The sequence below is a fragment of the Lagopus leucura genome, unplaced genomic scaffold, assembly GCF_019238085.1.
Source record: "Lagopus leucura isolate 7727_CA_CO unplaced genomic scaffold, USGS_WTPT01 Super-Scaffold_100027, whole genome shotgun sequence".
Classification (NCBI taxonomy): domain Eukaryota; kingdom Metazoa; phylum Chordata; class Aves; order Galliformes; family Phasianidae; genus Lagopus; species Lagopus leucura.
In genome coordinates this window covers 458652-474672 of record NW_024962278.1, presented here as the reverse complement: position 1 = coordinate 474672, position 16021 = coordinate 458652, and the positions used below count along the sequence as shown (strand labels likewise).

General features: G+C 49.4%; 1 protein-coding gene across 6 annotated transcripts in view; it reads right to left on the bottom strand.

Annotated features, from left to right (window-relative positions):
• Positions 1-16021, bottom strand: part of SIL1 (SIL1 nucleotide exchange factor) — a 90326-nt gene that overhangs the window by 74089 nt on the left and 216 nt on the right. For 4 of the 6 annotated variants that reach the window (XM_042880646.1, XM_042880647.1, XM_042880648.1 and 1 more), the window contains exon 2: positions 13038-13157. The exons of 1 other annotated variant lie outside the window; for it this stretch is intronic. The gene's annotated coding sequence lies outside the window, so the exon portion shown is untranslated. Of the gene's footprint in view, positions 1-13037; positions 13158-15297; positions 15654-16021 lie in introns of those variants that run through there. One more of the 6 variants, XM_042880645.1, reaches the window with a different exon arrangement.

The following is a 16021-nucleotide window of genomic DNA, read 5'->3' as shown; positions in this document are numbered from 1 at the left end:
CCACAAGCAAAGTTGTACAGGGAAGACAAGGACAACCACAGCAGAAGTGTGTGCTTACACAGCCTGGCACCCACTGTTGCATCATGCAATCTTTACAGCCACTATTAATAATGTACAACAATAAATACGAATAGCCCCTGCAGGCCTAGCCTTCAGCTAACATTAGCAGTCCAACCCTCTAACAGCTACAATACCACTTAACTCTGCTCTGCCCTACACCAACATAACTGAGAGCAGAGAGGGAATCTCTCCAGCACTGCAGGCACTCAGGTTCAGAGCAGAGGTCTGTAAGGCATCAGTCCTCCTGACCCAGCACTGCCTGGGACAGCCAAGGAGGTGAAAGAAATCTCCAGTTTACTTTCTGTAACTGCTCCTCCTCGGCTGCATTCTGGGGAATGAGCATCCCCAAAGCCAAAGCTTCTCACCACACTAAAACCTCATTATCTAATTTTTCATCCAAGTTGTCACATTACTTCCTGCTGCTGTATTTACTGCTATCATACCATATTCACAGATAAAGCCTGCACTGCTCTGTCTGCGACCACAGCACAGTGTGACACACTCACCACCATGTGCAGTACTGATGCCCAGCACACGGTGATGCTGAGGATGACAGAGAGAAGTGCTGAAGCAAGTGATGGAAGCTGCTGCTCAGCTCCATCATCCCGATGATCCCAGCAGACACATCTGCAACACTGACAGCCCTAAGCAGGAGCATTCTTTGAAACCTAATTAGTTACTTAAATAGCACTGTTTATATAAATGGCATACACTTTAACACTGAACATCATTTAGTCTATTTATTAAATTTACTTCATAAATTCATTCAGAAACTTCAGCATCCGCAGAAAATGCAGCTCTGCACAGGGCAAGGGCATAGCTTCATTCTCTGGGTGCCTGAAGCCCGAGCAGGGCTGTGGTATGCCCTGTGCCAGCCCACAGCTCATTAACAGCAACTACAGAGGGTCTGGCCTGCTGCACAGCGCTGCGTGGAGCGTGCAGAACCAGAACACACCTCAGAGATCAGAGAACTGAATTTGTCATTTATTATTGATAAATAACAAATGTATTCAACGTTACGACAGCTCTGTGCCTGCCTGCCTGCACACACGCCTGATGTTCTCACTCAGCACTGTCAGGGCTAAAGATTGAATCAGAGCACAGGAGCATGCATTTCTACCAGCTTAGGACTTGCCCAAAGAGAGGAGAAACACAGACAACCTTTGGGACAAACATCTTCCTGAAGATGAATGCTGGAGGAGCTGCACCTCACACTGCACAGTCTGTGCTCCAAGCTGCTGTGCTGCTCACCACTGCCTGTGCCAAAACCCTCTGCCAAACCTGTCACAACAAACAGCACCCCTCTGCCTCCCAAACATCAGCCAAAAATGCCCCTCCTTTTGCCTGTGCCTGTTCCCTTCTCCTGTTCCTTGCTGCAGTTCCCCACGCACTGCTCAAGATTGAGTGGTTTTTCCATCCTAGTCGTACCTATCATTTCCATCAGCTCCTACTTGCCTCAGCTCAGACTCAGCACTCCAGAGAGCTCATGTTGGAGAACTGGGGCTCTTTCCAACATGAAGGAAACCGCACCAGGCAGCTCTCAGGGCCGGGCATTCCCAGCCTGTCTGGGAACAGCCTTCTGTGCTTTCCACATTCACTCTCATGGCTCTCGCACTGAGTAATAATCCCCTTTCCCTCTTCAGATATTGCCTTCTCAATGAAGAAACTCGGTTAAAAGATAAGAAATGAGCAATGCTAATATCATAAGAGCATGTGCCAGCCTGCACACTGATCACCACAGCTGCTACCCCTGCACAGCTCTGGTGCAGTCAGTACAGAAGCCACCTGCACATGGTTCCCATGCTCCCATTGAGGCATTTCCCACCTGGATGAAATAACAAGTCAGCAGCAGGCAACATTCGTTAAGCAATTTTTTTTTTTTTTTTTTTTAAGGAAAAAAAATAAAATTGCAAAGAGCTGCAAAGACTGCAAATGTAGAACTAAAGTCATAGACAGGGGAAGCTGAAAGAGAAGGTAACTCCTCCCCTTTCAGGTTCTCCATCACCTGCCACCTCCACTTTGGGGATGTTCCTTGCCTTCCTGCCTGTGAGGTGCCTACAGACAGACAGGTGCTGACACCACCACGAGGATCAGGATGCTCCGCTCTCTGCTGGTTCCTGGGCTCCATTTGAAGCATAATAAAAAAGATCAGGGAAGAAGGAAGGAAACTGCCTGCACACAATGCACCATCAACTGCAAAAAGTCCACAACTTAAAAATACTTTTCTTCTCTGATCTCTTGTCAGATGGAGCTATTTTAGGTGTTTCTTACAGCGATGCATGGAAAAAACAGATCAAAATACGACAGTGCAGCATCCTTTTAATTATAGCTATCACTGCCTCACAGCTGTCACAGCCCCTCCAGCTCTTCTTCCAGAAAACACTTGGAGCAATCGCTCGGGTGCCGCAGAATCGCCCCGAACCCAGCGCACCCACGGCACCCCATGAGGCAGATGCAGACTGAGCACTCAGTGATCAGCAGTTTTACAGATCCCCCTGGGAGAACAATGCATTACCAGACAGCCCTCACCATCTACACAGCTCTGACCTTCCCATGCAGTCTTGCTTTTCGCCTTATCAGCCTCCTCTACGCAGAGCTTTGATCCACCGAGTGACTCCAGGCTCAGAGACCTTCTTTCCTTTTGCTGCCCAGACATGAAGGACGCTGAGTTCGGGTTCCTGAGCACCTGTGCTTCAGGCAGGCAGCCTTTGATGCTGTACCAAGAGCTGGTCTCTGCAATTCCCCTGGTCTCTTCAAACGCCAGCAGAGTCCACGCTTGTGATCTGTGCGAAAGAGTGTTTTCCCTGAGGAAGGGGAAGGAAAGCCACAAAAGTGCTCGTCTCCATCTTGTCACTGCAGAACATGCTGTATCGATGCTTCAAAGAGCTCCTCAATCTTAAATCCTTATGACATGGCAACAAATCAGGGAATCTGCCTCTGTATGGCTCACAAATCCCAGCAGGTGTTGTAAGACGGCACTGCAGCAAACACCTTGGCCATCATGAGGTCACTGTGCTCTCAGGACCGCCAGGCACTGCTGGGTCCATGTGGATGCTCTCCATAGGAAGGTTCCAGCATACACTGCAATGGCCACAAGAGCTGCGAGTCTAGAATACAGCTGTGCAGAACACAGGCACAGGAAGACCCTCAGCAAGGAGCACATCTTCAGGCCCCTGCACACACCTGGGGGAAAGGAAGGGGAGGGACAGCAGCCTGTGCCTAAAGCACCCTGTGACAATCAAGGAAGGGCACCAGGCCCAAACTTTGAGTTCTCCAAACCCTCAATTATTATTTCTCTTTTCTTTGCTAAACAAAAGGTTGGAGGACCTCCAAGAAGTAGTAACCCTTCCATGCAGCAGGACTGCTCCAACCCCACAGACCCCTCAGCAGCTCTGCAGCTGTGCTCACCACCACAGGGCTGTTAGGAGCAGCCTTTCAGCTTCATCCTGGTGCCCCTCAGCCCTGCTGTACAGCTCCTTGGCAGGCCACGATGACTCCTGACATCTCCCTGCTTGCAGTAAAAGCTAACAGCAGACTTTCGGCCACCAATATTCTAAGTTCTGAAGAAAGGAGCGTGCACAGCAACTTCCTCCTCTGACAGGGAACATTCTGAGCAGCCTCCTCTCCATCCTGCTGATGCCACACACTCATCTTGCTCTACCACTCAGGGAAACAGGCAATCCATCGCAGGACATGTTTGTACAGAGGAGGCTTCTCCCACTGAGACCACAGATCGCTGGCAACATTTACCATGAGATGGACAAAACACTGCACAGCTTTTACATGAGCTGAAATTCTAAATGAAGCTGCCATGTGAACCAAGGCTGCTTCAGTGCTGGCCTCTGCAGTGACTCCCAGTGACCACAGACGGCACACGCCAAGACAAGCTTTGGCAGGCTGATCCAGAGCGTGAGAAACCTCAGTACAGCCAGAACCTGGCAGGGATGGCTATTCACAAGGCTCAGGGTTTGCAGCATCAGGGTCAGACGGCTCGCTTTTTCCAGGGCAAGGGCCCTGCCATTTGTGCGTTAAGCAGTTCCAACATTTATTCTACTTTACAGGAAGAAATAATTACAGTGGCCTCCAGTCTCCAAGTCTTTGAATCTGTACTTAAAGAGCAAAAAACAACCAAAGCAAACAGCATCTGTACAAAAATCTCCGAATTGGCTTTTAGTGCCCAGACAAAAGAGGGTCATCTGAGGAACCGCTTCCCTCTTTGTCCTTTCTAATTCCTATTTCATAACAGCCGGGTACTGGGGGAAAAGCGCCGCAGGGGGCAAAACACTGCTTGGGTGGCTGAGCAGCCAGACCTCCGGCCTCAACCCAGCACTGCAGGTGTGTCACGACTGCCCAGAGACCCACCTGCTCTGCTGCTTCTTTCATCACAGAGCTGAAAGCACTGAGCCAGCCTCTGGACGTGGAGGTGCCAGAGGAACACACTCACACACACACTCACACACATTCACACCTAGGGGATGCTCTCTCACAGGCATTTCTAGCAAGGATAATTCTCCTGCTAATCAAGCAGACAGTCCTGTCTCGGTGGAGATTTACAGAGGGTTTTTTTCTCTTGAAAGCAATAATAGATGGACAACAAGAAAGAGACAAAATTAATGCACAGAGTAATTATGCCCCAGGTTGCAAATAAGAGTGATTCCTCACCCTGAGACAAGTCTGGAAAACAAGATTAAAGTGCTTAGGGGACACATTCTTGAAACAGCAGGTAATAGAAGAGATAAAACGTATTTACAGTATCTCACAGGGGACGTGTACTTTTTAGGTAACATTACTAGATAGTAATTCTGCTGAGGAGAGTAATATTCCACTCCTCATTACAGAGTTAAAAGGGTGCCTAAAAGAAAAGCAACTTAACAAAGCATCCTTAATGGCAACTGGGTCCAGTTCCAGAAAGGCAGGCTTTGCCCAAAGTGCAACCAGAAACACAAGAGCATCTGCAGGAACACTCAGCCCACAAACAACATTAATAATCTATACAAATAGCACCATTTAACAACAAGCAAAAAGAAGGCTGGGATGGGAAGCAGACTGCAAGAGCACTCCTGTGACGATGCTGTCTAGGAGGGCAGACGTGCCTTGCCCCACTTCCCCAGTGCCCACAAAGCCAAGGCTGCCAGCTAACAAACTGCGCCTCAAGTACCCACCAGCAGAAGCAATTTGTCATGTGTCACATCAAATCAACTCTTATGAGACCACTGCACTCCCCGAAGCAGACGGCTGCCAAACTCCAAAAGAAAAATCCAAAAGAAAAACCCAAGCACTCGGGTCTCGTGCTGGCCAGCTGCAGACCCCAGCACACAAAGCCCAGACCACATTCCGTTTTTAAAGCACATCAGCACACGACAATCTGTTCCTGCACAGCACCTCCTCTGTGAGGCAGACACCAGGAGCATCCATTACAAAAAAGAACTTGGATTTTAAATTATCACTCTGGGCTGAAGCTCCTTATAACAGAGACTTCACGTTCCTCATCCAGCAGCACAGCATTTCACTCATCCCAGGGAACCATTACGAAGGCTAATGTTGGTAGACAAGCCTCAGTAACGTGAAGTGCTGCCAGCCTGCAGTGGGTTATCATCCATCTGAGCAAGCGCTGCTCCTTCCCAGCCAGCTTCATACTCTCCCCCTCCTTCACTTCAGCTTCCTTCCTCCATCCCTCATTCCTCCTCAGCTCCTTCCCACCCAGGGCACGTTTTCCTCCCTCCTACCCCTCTCCTGCTCACCCTGCAACCACAACACAGGTCCCCAGCGAGCTACACCAGTGCCTTTTAGAAAGGGTGATAATGCAATGACAAAGCCAAAACACACTTGGAAACCTTTTATGCATAAGTAGGGATTTCAGTTCCTCTTCCCCAGCCAAACCTTAGTGTGAGAAGCACTACCCTGCCCACCATGGATGCTCACCAAGGGTCAGCATCACTTTGTTCCTCTTCTAGAACCCTTTTTTGGGTGAGTTCCCAAACACTACCTGTACCCTGGCCTCAACTCAGGCCTCACAGCCCGGCCCCCTGCAGGTCCCATTCTGCTGCACAGCCCTGCACATTCCACTGAAGCCCAGACCCTGGCTCCCCAGTGCTGCCTCTGCCACAGGGATCAGTCCCATGCTTGCCCTTCTTTGGTTCTGCCTGCAGCATTTTAGCCACTACATTTGCCACATTCAGCTAGCAGGTGCCAAAACCCGCACAAGAGGTCCCACTCCATTCCCAGCTCAGCAGCTCCATCCCCGAGCTCTCCCACTTGAGCCACCAAAGGCTGTTCAGGACCCAGGACCAGCCAGCACAGCCTCAGCACAACTACAGCAGCCCTACAGAAATGCAAATCGTCCATCCGCCCCTGCAAACACCAGCCTTCAGAGCAGTTAAGAGGGCAAATTCCCCAGCCCAGGACTCATCTGCCAGCTCCAGAAGTTCCATGCCACTGGGCTTCAAGTGGTGTTACCCATCTGAGACCAACCACAGCCAGAAAAATGTCTCCTGCTGCAGGAGATGAACACTGGCCCCAGAAAAGTCTGTCTGTAGGAGGAGGCCTGAGGTGGACGGAAAGCTTTATAACCCACAAAGGAGGCTGGTTTATTTCAAAGTGAGAGTGAATCGGAGAAAGGTAAGAGATCTAAAGGAAAGATGAGAGAAGTAGGAGACACTGCCTCCAGTCACCAGAAAGCAATGTCTGTCCCAAAATCTTACAACAGAGTCTTGACTGACACTAACATAAACCAAAAAAAAAGAAAAAGTCAGAAAAGAACAAACTGGCAAGCCTAGAGCAAAGAACATGGGAAATACAAGGCAGGCAGGCACAGGGCATTCCCCTCGGTATTGGGAGCAACCAGCACAAACCTCAGCAGCAGAACTTATTGAAAGAGCATCTGATGTTTCGTGACAAGTCACATCCAGACGCTGTTTGATGCATACTGGGATTTCTCTCCAGCCACAGGAACAGGACACGGACTTGCCAGCCTCGCCGCTTCCTGTGAGCACCTCGCCCAGCACAAGCACGGCCAGCTGGCGCACGCAGAGAACCGTGGAGTGCTCACGGTGCTCACTGCCAGCAAGCAGCACAACACGCAGACTACTGCCATAACACGGCAAGAGTTACACCAAAATATCCTGGAGGAGGTGGTTAGCAGACGCGAGGCTGACATTCCCAGTGATGCTGTGCGGGCAGCTACAGCTGCAGATGCCAAGCCAGGCTCCTGCCATCTCCCTCAGACTTCACACACTGCTTTCCAACAAGCACGGGACACGGACCTCCCTCAGCGTGCACCTACCCACCTTAAAGGAGATGCTTGAGCAGCAGGCAAAGTTTCAGGTGGAAATCCATAGCACAGCTCCAACTCCCAGCTCTGAACAGAGGGCAGGAGGTCCTCCTCTGAGAAGTTTACTTATTTTCAGCATTCTGACTTGAGCGGATTTCAGAGAGAAATCAGATGGACGCAGTGCTGAGGAGCTCCAAGGCACCCGCACTGATTTTCTCAGCAAGTTCCGATTATGTTTTTAAACAATGGAAAATTTTCTGAACAATAAAGAGAACAAAAGCCACGCAAGCCACCAGAAAACCAGCGAGGACTCAAAGCTGCTTCAGACAGCAATCTCACTCTCTCCCAAAGTGATGCTCTGCAAAAACCCAAACAAAGGAACTCATTTACAACATCACCAGTGAATTGCTTTACCCCTACAGAACTTGTAAAAGTGCCACACTTGTGAGTGCCATTACGATTTGCAGCAGCCTCCTGCTGACTTTCAGCAGACTTTGCAAGCTTCTCTGCACACATTTTGCACTTGATTACTCCGTGCTCATCAGAAGAAAAGGAAAGCAGTGCACTAAAGCAAAGCCTCTTGCTTATTCCTGATGTGGATGCAACAATGCGGACTCAACAACCTCACTGCCACCGCAGACAGGCACTTCCACTGAGGAACCACAAGCCTTGCACCTCACTCTGCAGCTTTTCACCCTGACAAGGACACAATGCTACAAGCCATCAAGCATTAAAGCAACAGCAGCATATTCAAAACTTTCTAAGCTCGGAGCTTCCAGAAGAATTTAACTCACTCGAGGCTGCTGCTGAAAATTGCACACAGTGTAACAGGGTCAGGCAGGAAGAGATCAAGAAACACAAGACAAATTACTTGGAAAAAAGTCCCCCAGAAGTAACCACAGTACAGTAGAAATGGCGAGCTGGCCAAGTGCATTTTAAGGGCTGCGCATTTCCACTGCCACAGCCTCCAGAATGAAAACGGAGTGAATTCATGTTGTATGCGTACCGTCCACTATTTGTTATTGCCTAGCTATTGATGCTTACTTGAAAAATAAAGTTTAATTAAACCCCACAGTACAGCTTAGCCTGCCTTTGAAAGATGCCTGCATTAGTGGATCATTACACTAAATGAAATACAGCTTCATATCATATCTTTCAAGTAGCGTCCTAAAACATTTACAAATTAAATAATACTCTTGCAGAGAGAAATTGAGACACAATGTTTAGCAAGGGCAAAGAGATGTTTACAGATGAAAACTGAAATGAGATGTGGAGGCAATGAGGCAGAGAGGTGCCGGAGGGCTCCTCCAGACCTTGCTGGGAAGGTTCTCCACGTACCAGAAGCCACGCAAAGCAAGCATATGCCAGCGCCAGGCGAGCAGAAAGGGCAGCATCCCCAAGCCCCCAGGAGGCCAGCAGAAGCTCATCCAGCACTTGCCGTGTGCTGGCACAGCTGGACAAGCCCGGAGGTGCCTGAGCTCTTTTGCATTCAGGAGAGACCCAGCAGCAGTACTGCAAGGAGCAGGAAGCCGAGGAGGGAGGAGAGCAACCGCAACAGCAGCGGAAAGGGAAGAAGGGCGTTTTCCCACAAGCTCGTGTCACACAGGTTGATAAGCGTGAAGTCAGAGCGCCAAATAAGCATGAAAATAGTGGTAAAGCAATAGAAGCTCAACTGGAGAATGTTTAACTCAGCTGTGAAGATCAAACCGTGTGCATAGGCTTAATAAAGGGTCCCTTACATCCCTGCCACAAGCAGCCAGCTGTTGTTTCCTAGCAGTGCAGTGAGGCATCTGCTGGTGCTTTCCCATCTCTGGAGGACACGTGGGTCCTGCTCACTCCTCCTCCCAGGTTTCTGGTGCCCACAGGAGGCAAATACACACAGCCCCTGTCCAGAGAAGGATGCCCATTTTCATCAAATATGGGAGAACTCTGCACCTCTGAGAGCTCCTTTGGTGGCCTGAAACTGGCCAGTGCTGAAGAACACACCAGGAGGGAGTGGGAGGAATGGCAGAGAGGAGGTCAGTGTCCCCATGTGCCCTTCAGAAACCAGGCCTGAGGATTCAGACCAATGAAGATACAAACTCTCAACAAACTGAGAAAAGGGATGTAGAAAAGCACTCTTGTGGCAGACAGCACAAGATATACTGTGCTAACATTTACATGGAGGGAAAAAAAAAGGGAGCTTTGGTTTCTTAGGCTGAAAGCACAGACAGGTTAATGAGTCAGCATCAGTCAGAGGAGCAATGTCTGATGTTGAGAGAAGCAAAGCAGCAAGTGAATATTGCATGAGCTTTACAGCTCAGGCTTGAAGAGATCCGAGATTTGTCTTTTCCTTAATAGCATCTGGGGCAACGCCAACTGTTCTTAGACTAACTATTTACTCTGAGAAATAATTTTCTTTAAACAAGGGTAGCCTGAGACTGCATCCTCTTTCACACAAGTCTGGGAAAGGCTGCACCCTGCAGCTCCCATCTCCATGGCAATGCACCAGCTCACACGCAGAAGGAGCCGATGGCAGTACAAATCTCAGCACGAAGGCAAACCTTCCCCAAGAAAAGACTGGGGGTGGCAGAGCCCTCTCCAGTGCCAGCCCGTGAGAAAGGTGGGCTGAAGGAGCCAAGTGTGTGAGATGCTCACTTCTGTGAGAAGCAGAGCATGCCAGCCCGTAAGAAAGAGAAAAGAAAACCCTGTGAGGGCACATCTGGATCTGTCCTTCTACAGGAAGATGACGGAAGATTCACAGCTGCTGCTCCTGCTGGGGATCAACAACCAACAGTCGAATTCCCAGTGGTCCTGCTGACTTATCAGCATGCTGAATGTCTTAGTTAGAGGCAAAAAGTTCAGCCTGCCATATAACCATGAAAGCTGTCAACTTTCCAGCCTATCCTGGGCTTCCTCTGTGGGATCCTTCCCCACTCCTCTCCAACATCACTGCAAAATTAAAACGAGCAGCTGTGGCAAGAAGCAATTCATTATGCGTTGAGCTCCTAAGACACACTGCACAAAGCAAGGATGGGCAAAAACCATCTAAGTGTATGAAGAAGCAGTCCAGGATCCTTCCTAAAGGAAGCATACAGCAGGGGAGGTGAATCAGAGTTGCACAGAAGAACTGGTGCACAGAGCGTCCCTCCTGCACAGAGGACAGTCTCTGCTATGGCCCACACAGGCCCAAGCTGTCGCTGGCAAAGCAGCCAAACCTGCCAACAACACGGCTGTCCCCTACCTGCAGCCGTGCCCCTTCCCTTCCCTCATCAGCAGGGAGTGAGCACTGGTGCACAATCTCCTGCACTCCTCCCAGCCCCCCTTTCCTAACAGCAGTCAGCAGGCAAGCTGGGTCTGGCTTTGTGCTTCTCAGACTGAGTCAAAGCCTCCCTGACACTTAAAAGCAGCACAACCAGCTCACATAAAAGATGAAGACTGCTGAGCCTCCCCCAGCCTTCCCAAGGAGAGATCAATCTGTGTGCACTGCAATCATCAGGCAGCAGGAAAGCAAGGCTAGACTGCAGCACAAAGTTAAAAATGACCGGGCTTCCCATCCACAGCTATTTGAAGAAACCTGCTCATCTACTGCTCACCAGCCCTGCTCTCCACCTCCGACTGCAATGAAAACAAAGTTTTAACACTCAAAGCAGACCATGTTGTTCTTATTTGTTTGAGGAAAGGAAAGGCGTGGAGTGTCTGGTAGGGAGGAGGAGGTGCAGCCCAAACATCTGCAGAAGAGTGCCCGTTTTCTCCTTAAACATTTCATTTGCACTAATTCCCACGTCTGCCTCTCTCAAAGCCATGCCAGGTAATTAGAATCATTATAACTATTATTAGACCATAATATTATTATAGCATTTTTGCTACTCTTGACATCTGTTGGCTGATAGATTTAAGTGGTACATAAGAAATAATTGCACATAGATTTCTTGCAAATGAGCATCAACATAGAAGACATAAAAATGTTCTATGGTGAAAAAGTTAATTTTGTGAAAGCATGCTTGAAATAAAAAAATCTAAAATTAACAGTTAAACCCTTAAAAACTCCCATTAAAGCAACTGTTCTGGTTTTAAATAGGCAGCTGCTTAAAAAAAAAAAAAAACCACAAGGCTTTTCCTTAAGGACACAAAGCTATACACCTGGCTTGGCATCTCTTTCAGATCAACACAAGCACGCACCTTCTTCCCACTTATTCCAGTGACCCACAGGTTTTTATAACACCCATCCATCTTCCTCTTCCCCCTCTGCAGCAGGCCTTTGAATTATTTGGCAGAGATTCTGACTGTGCAGAGAACCAGCGTAAGCAGGTCTCTTATCCACTGAAAATCCTACAGAATTATCAGCAAACCCACATTCAGGACAAAACACAGCTTCTTGCATCACAGGAAGTCCAGAGGGCTTTACAACCTGGACTCAGGTTACCATTTATCAACCACTGAAATTTAGCTGTACCCAGTGTGGAACACAACCTTTTCACAGCTGCAGCACAGCCTCCCTGAGAGAAGTGAGGGAAACTGCAGCAGAAATTGCAGGAATGCTGTAGGGAAGCTGAATTTTCCTCCCTGGGACTATAATTTGGTCAGAGCACTGACATCAGTTGTGGAGCAGTAAAGGAGAACAGGGCACAGCTCTGTTATGCTGATGATGGCCTCGAAGCACTGAGGGAGGTAACAAGGACGGCCTGGTACCTCCGGCTCCAAGCCTTGAGCGGCAGGATAGCTGAAACACAGAGGAACTGGCCTTCAATTTGCTGGGGCCAAGTTTCACCTCCAGCTACACAGATGTGCACAGAAAGATGGTAAATGGATGGAAGTGCATTTCTGAGGAGGATCAGCCTCCCAGTCTTCAAAAAGCTGAAGACAGCAGCTCACCATTGACCAAATTCAGCCATCTGGAGCCAGCCCTGCTTGGACAGTGACGTTCTCCCTAGTTCAATGGATTTCACTGGTTAAAGCAACACCTCTTCCTTAAGCATAGTTCACACTGAGGAGATGACAAGCAAAGCTCTGCTGGAATGAGGTATCCCGCAACTGCTCCCACAGGAAAACACCATTCAGGAATAAAAAAGCTATTATAATTAATTAACCCACAGCAAGCCAGTTTTATTCCAGGGTTGAGCAATCACATGAGGAACTTTCTTGCAACTGCATGAGAGGAAAAATGTATTTTACATACAGACAAGCCTAACTTTCACTATGGACAGATTTACAAAGAAAATACAGCAATGCACTTTAGACACAAATTCCCCAACGTGCATCCCTCTGCAACCAAAGCAGAGAGGTTTCTTCGCTTTGTGTGCTGCTGCTCCAAGGAAGCTTATCTCAGGAGCTGGCCATTTCTTCCCATCCCCACCCTCTGAGCAGCTATAAGACCCGCCATGCAGGAGCTGCCACCAGGCACACAGACCGCACATGGCCCCAGGAAGGAGCACCTGCTCCTTGGCAGCTGTCAGCAGAGGAGCTGGGCTGGGGAACTGAGGATTGCTCTGGGACAGGCTGGGTTTGTGCCATTGAGGAGTTCGACTCGCAAAACACAGCACCTTCAGAAACAGGGCACAATTACAGCTCTACAGAACGGCCCATCGCATCTCCAGCCAGCACACGGCAGTTACAGCAGCCTTTTCCCACATCCACCACTCTTAGGGAACTCAGAAGAATTCAGACTAGGTGAGCCCACCTCCATGAGGCAGAGCACTGAACAGAGAAGGACAACAGAGTGACTCACCCACGCATGCACCCCAGGGGTAGCTATCAGTGATTCCTTGTTTCAAGGGGAGAAAATGTCACGGAGTGGCCCTCAGAGTTTTGTCCAGGTTTGATGCTATTCATCCTTCTCATTCATGGCCTGCACAATGAAAGAGAAAGTACTTTTATAAAAGCTGAAAGGGTGCCCAGCAGTTGAGTGCTTGAAGCACTCTAGAGGTCATGATCGGAATTGATAAACTTGGAGGAAAGTTCCAAAAATACCCACAGATCAATAAAAAGAAAAGCAGTAAAAACAAAGCAAAGAACTACCCTTGAAAACAGCAAAAACAGATCAGATGCACAAATACAGCATGAGGGAAAACTCCAGACAGAGAGAGCTAAAGAAAATCAGGGACTAGACTGAAAATGCAATGTGTCAATGTTGTGGCACCACAGCTCCAAGTGCAAAGAGCTAGAAATCAGTCTCAGATTTAATTGTTTAACATTCATAATTCTCTAAGATCAGAAACAGAATTACTAAGTGCAGCTAACCAGGGGAGTGTAGGGCAGGAAGACTACACTAGATGTTGGTATCACCCTTAGAAAGTCACAAACTACCAGGGCTGGGCCACAACAGGAGCAGTCAGCGGCACAACACGTGCAGCCTGAAGGAAGCTGTCCTGCTGCCCTCCAGACTTGTTATCAGCTCTCAGCACCAACAGCTGCTTACAAGGGCAACAATCAGTTTGGTCTCCCTGTTTGCTGAAGGCAAGACACAGAGCAGGCTGCCAAGGAGAGTCGGGCAGCAGCAGCAGCACATCACAGCTCACCCTGACTGCGAGGGCACAGAACACACAGCTGGGGACGTGGAAGCCACCAGGGCACTGAGCAGTGCCCTGTGACACCTGGTCTGGGCCTCGCTCTGAGCACCTCTTGCTGGCCTCAAGACAGGGGTATAGACAAGGCAGCTTTTCCAGCCCCAAATTTTATTTTAGCATCCTCCATCTGGCCACTCCTACACCACTACAGCAGTGACATTTAAGAGCTAAATTAACAGCCTTCTCTTCCCAAAAATACAATAGAGCTGCTCACACTGCTGAAAGGGCACCCACACAGCAGCACACAGCACAAGCACAGCCGTACCCATTCCAATTCATACCTTTGTTACCTTTCATAAATGGAGCTCTCCAGCTCACCTTGCCACCAAGTCAACCCGTGCCACAGGCTGCGGCCTTTCAGGGTCCTCAACTAGCTCAGCTCAGCTCCCTGTCACTCCAAAGGAATCAGCAGCAATCACTACCAAAAGCATTGCAAGGATCTGATGGCTCCCTGTGTCAAGGTACTTCACAGAGCAGCTGTGCCCCTGCAGCTGACAGTACACACACAGCTGCACCAAACTCAGCACAGCCCTGACCCAGGGCTCCGCCAGCAATCCAGCAAGTGGGGAAGATCTACAAGTCATTCGCAGAATTGGAATGTAACTGCAAGGAACATTTAAGATTCCACAGTAACTCAAAGACTTTTTTTTTTTTCTTGGATCAGAGCTTTGGGAGCACACTGCCTCACGAACCAAAGCCAGAAGATTTGACAAAGCCTTTAACCCACGCTGTCTCTTTCCACATGGCTGTTTCCCAGAGGATCCCATGTTGTGGCATTACACATCTCAGGCGCCAAGAATATCTGTGTGTTAATAATAAATAATAACCAGCTTTATAGGAAGCTTATCAACAAAGTGCTCGACAAATCTTAATTAAAGCTGATTCATCTACTCCAGTAGCGAAAGTTAAATATTATTTCTCAGAGGGGAAACCCTGAGCAGTAACAGAGCTGAGGTGGGTTATGAAAGCCACAGTCAGTAGCGGAGAGGATCAGCACACAGAAGGGCTGACTGTAATCTCTAAATTTATTGCAATAACCCACTGCCTTGCATACTCTCAAGGTAGAGTTGATACGTTTCAGTCACATCTGCAGAGCTTGACCACATCAGTATTTTATCAGTCCTCCACATCCTTGCAAGGTAAGAACAGAGAAAGGAAGAGCTCAGGGGCCACAGAAAGCTTGTGAAGCGTTTTGTTGCTCATGCTAAATAAATTCTCAACAGAGAGAAAGGAGATGGCAGTGGCAGAACCAAACCAGCTTCTTCCAGGGCGTGGGGACCGCTCTGTAGGCCAAGGGCAGTGCTGACGACTCAGCAGGAATCACCTGTTTCCAGCTAATTTATCTAACAGGAAAATATTTGCGTCCCTTCAAGTCTGCAAACACGCAGCCGTGCAAAAGGAACCTGCAGACACCGTTCTTACCTCCATCAGCTGCACTCCTACCACAGAGTGCTTGGCAGAGGTCTCTGGGACAATATTTAGGATGCTTCCACCACAGCATCGCCTTGCAGGTGGCTCAGAACACAAGCCAGCCTGGCATCGTAAAGGCTGAGGAAAGAGAAAGCACAAAGCCTAGCCCTTGCTAACACTACCCCCAGAGCAGAGATGGACCCACAGCGAGCAGCAGGGCTGCAGCAGTGCTGGGGCAGATGACAGAGCACCACCCGCTCCTCGCACTCAGCTTAACCACAGCTGGGTGATTAAACTGATTAACTGTCTGCTCCCGGGCCGGCTGTAAGGCAGGCCCAGCCATGACAGCTCGTCACACGTGCCTGAAGCTGAGCGGCAGCGCCCCAAGCAGTGCGCACACAAGGAGCCCCGCACGAACAGCCCGCGTAACTTCCACACGAGTGCAGATCCGCAAGCAGCCCCGCAGCTCGCTGTGCTCGGTGCGAAACCTCCCGAGCAGAGCCCGTGTGCTCGGACAGCGGAACCCCGCCGCCATGAGGGCACGAGGGCTGCGGCCGCAACCCAGCTCTCCCACAGCGCTCTGCGTGGCCTTTTTTCGGCTGCTTCCACAGAACGAGAGGCCGGGGGGCCACCTTCATCCGTCACGCTCCTTTACAGAACCGCAGAGCCGGCCCTCGTGGCCTTGGAGCGGAACGAATCCACTCACGGGACAGCCGAACCCCACGGGACGGCCCTT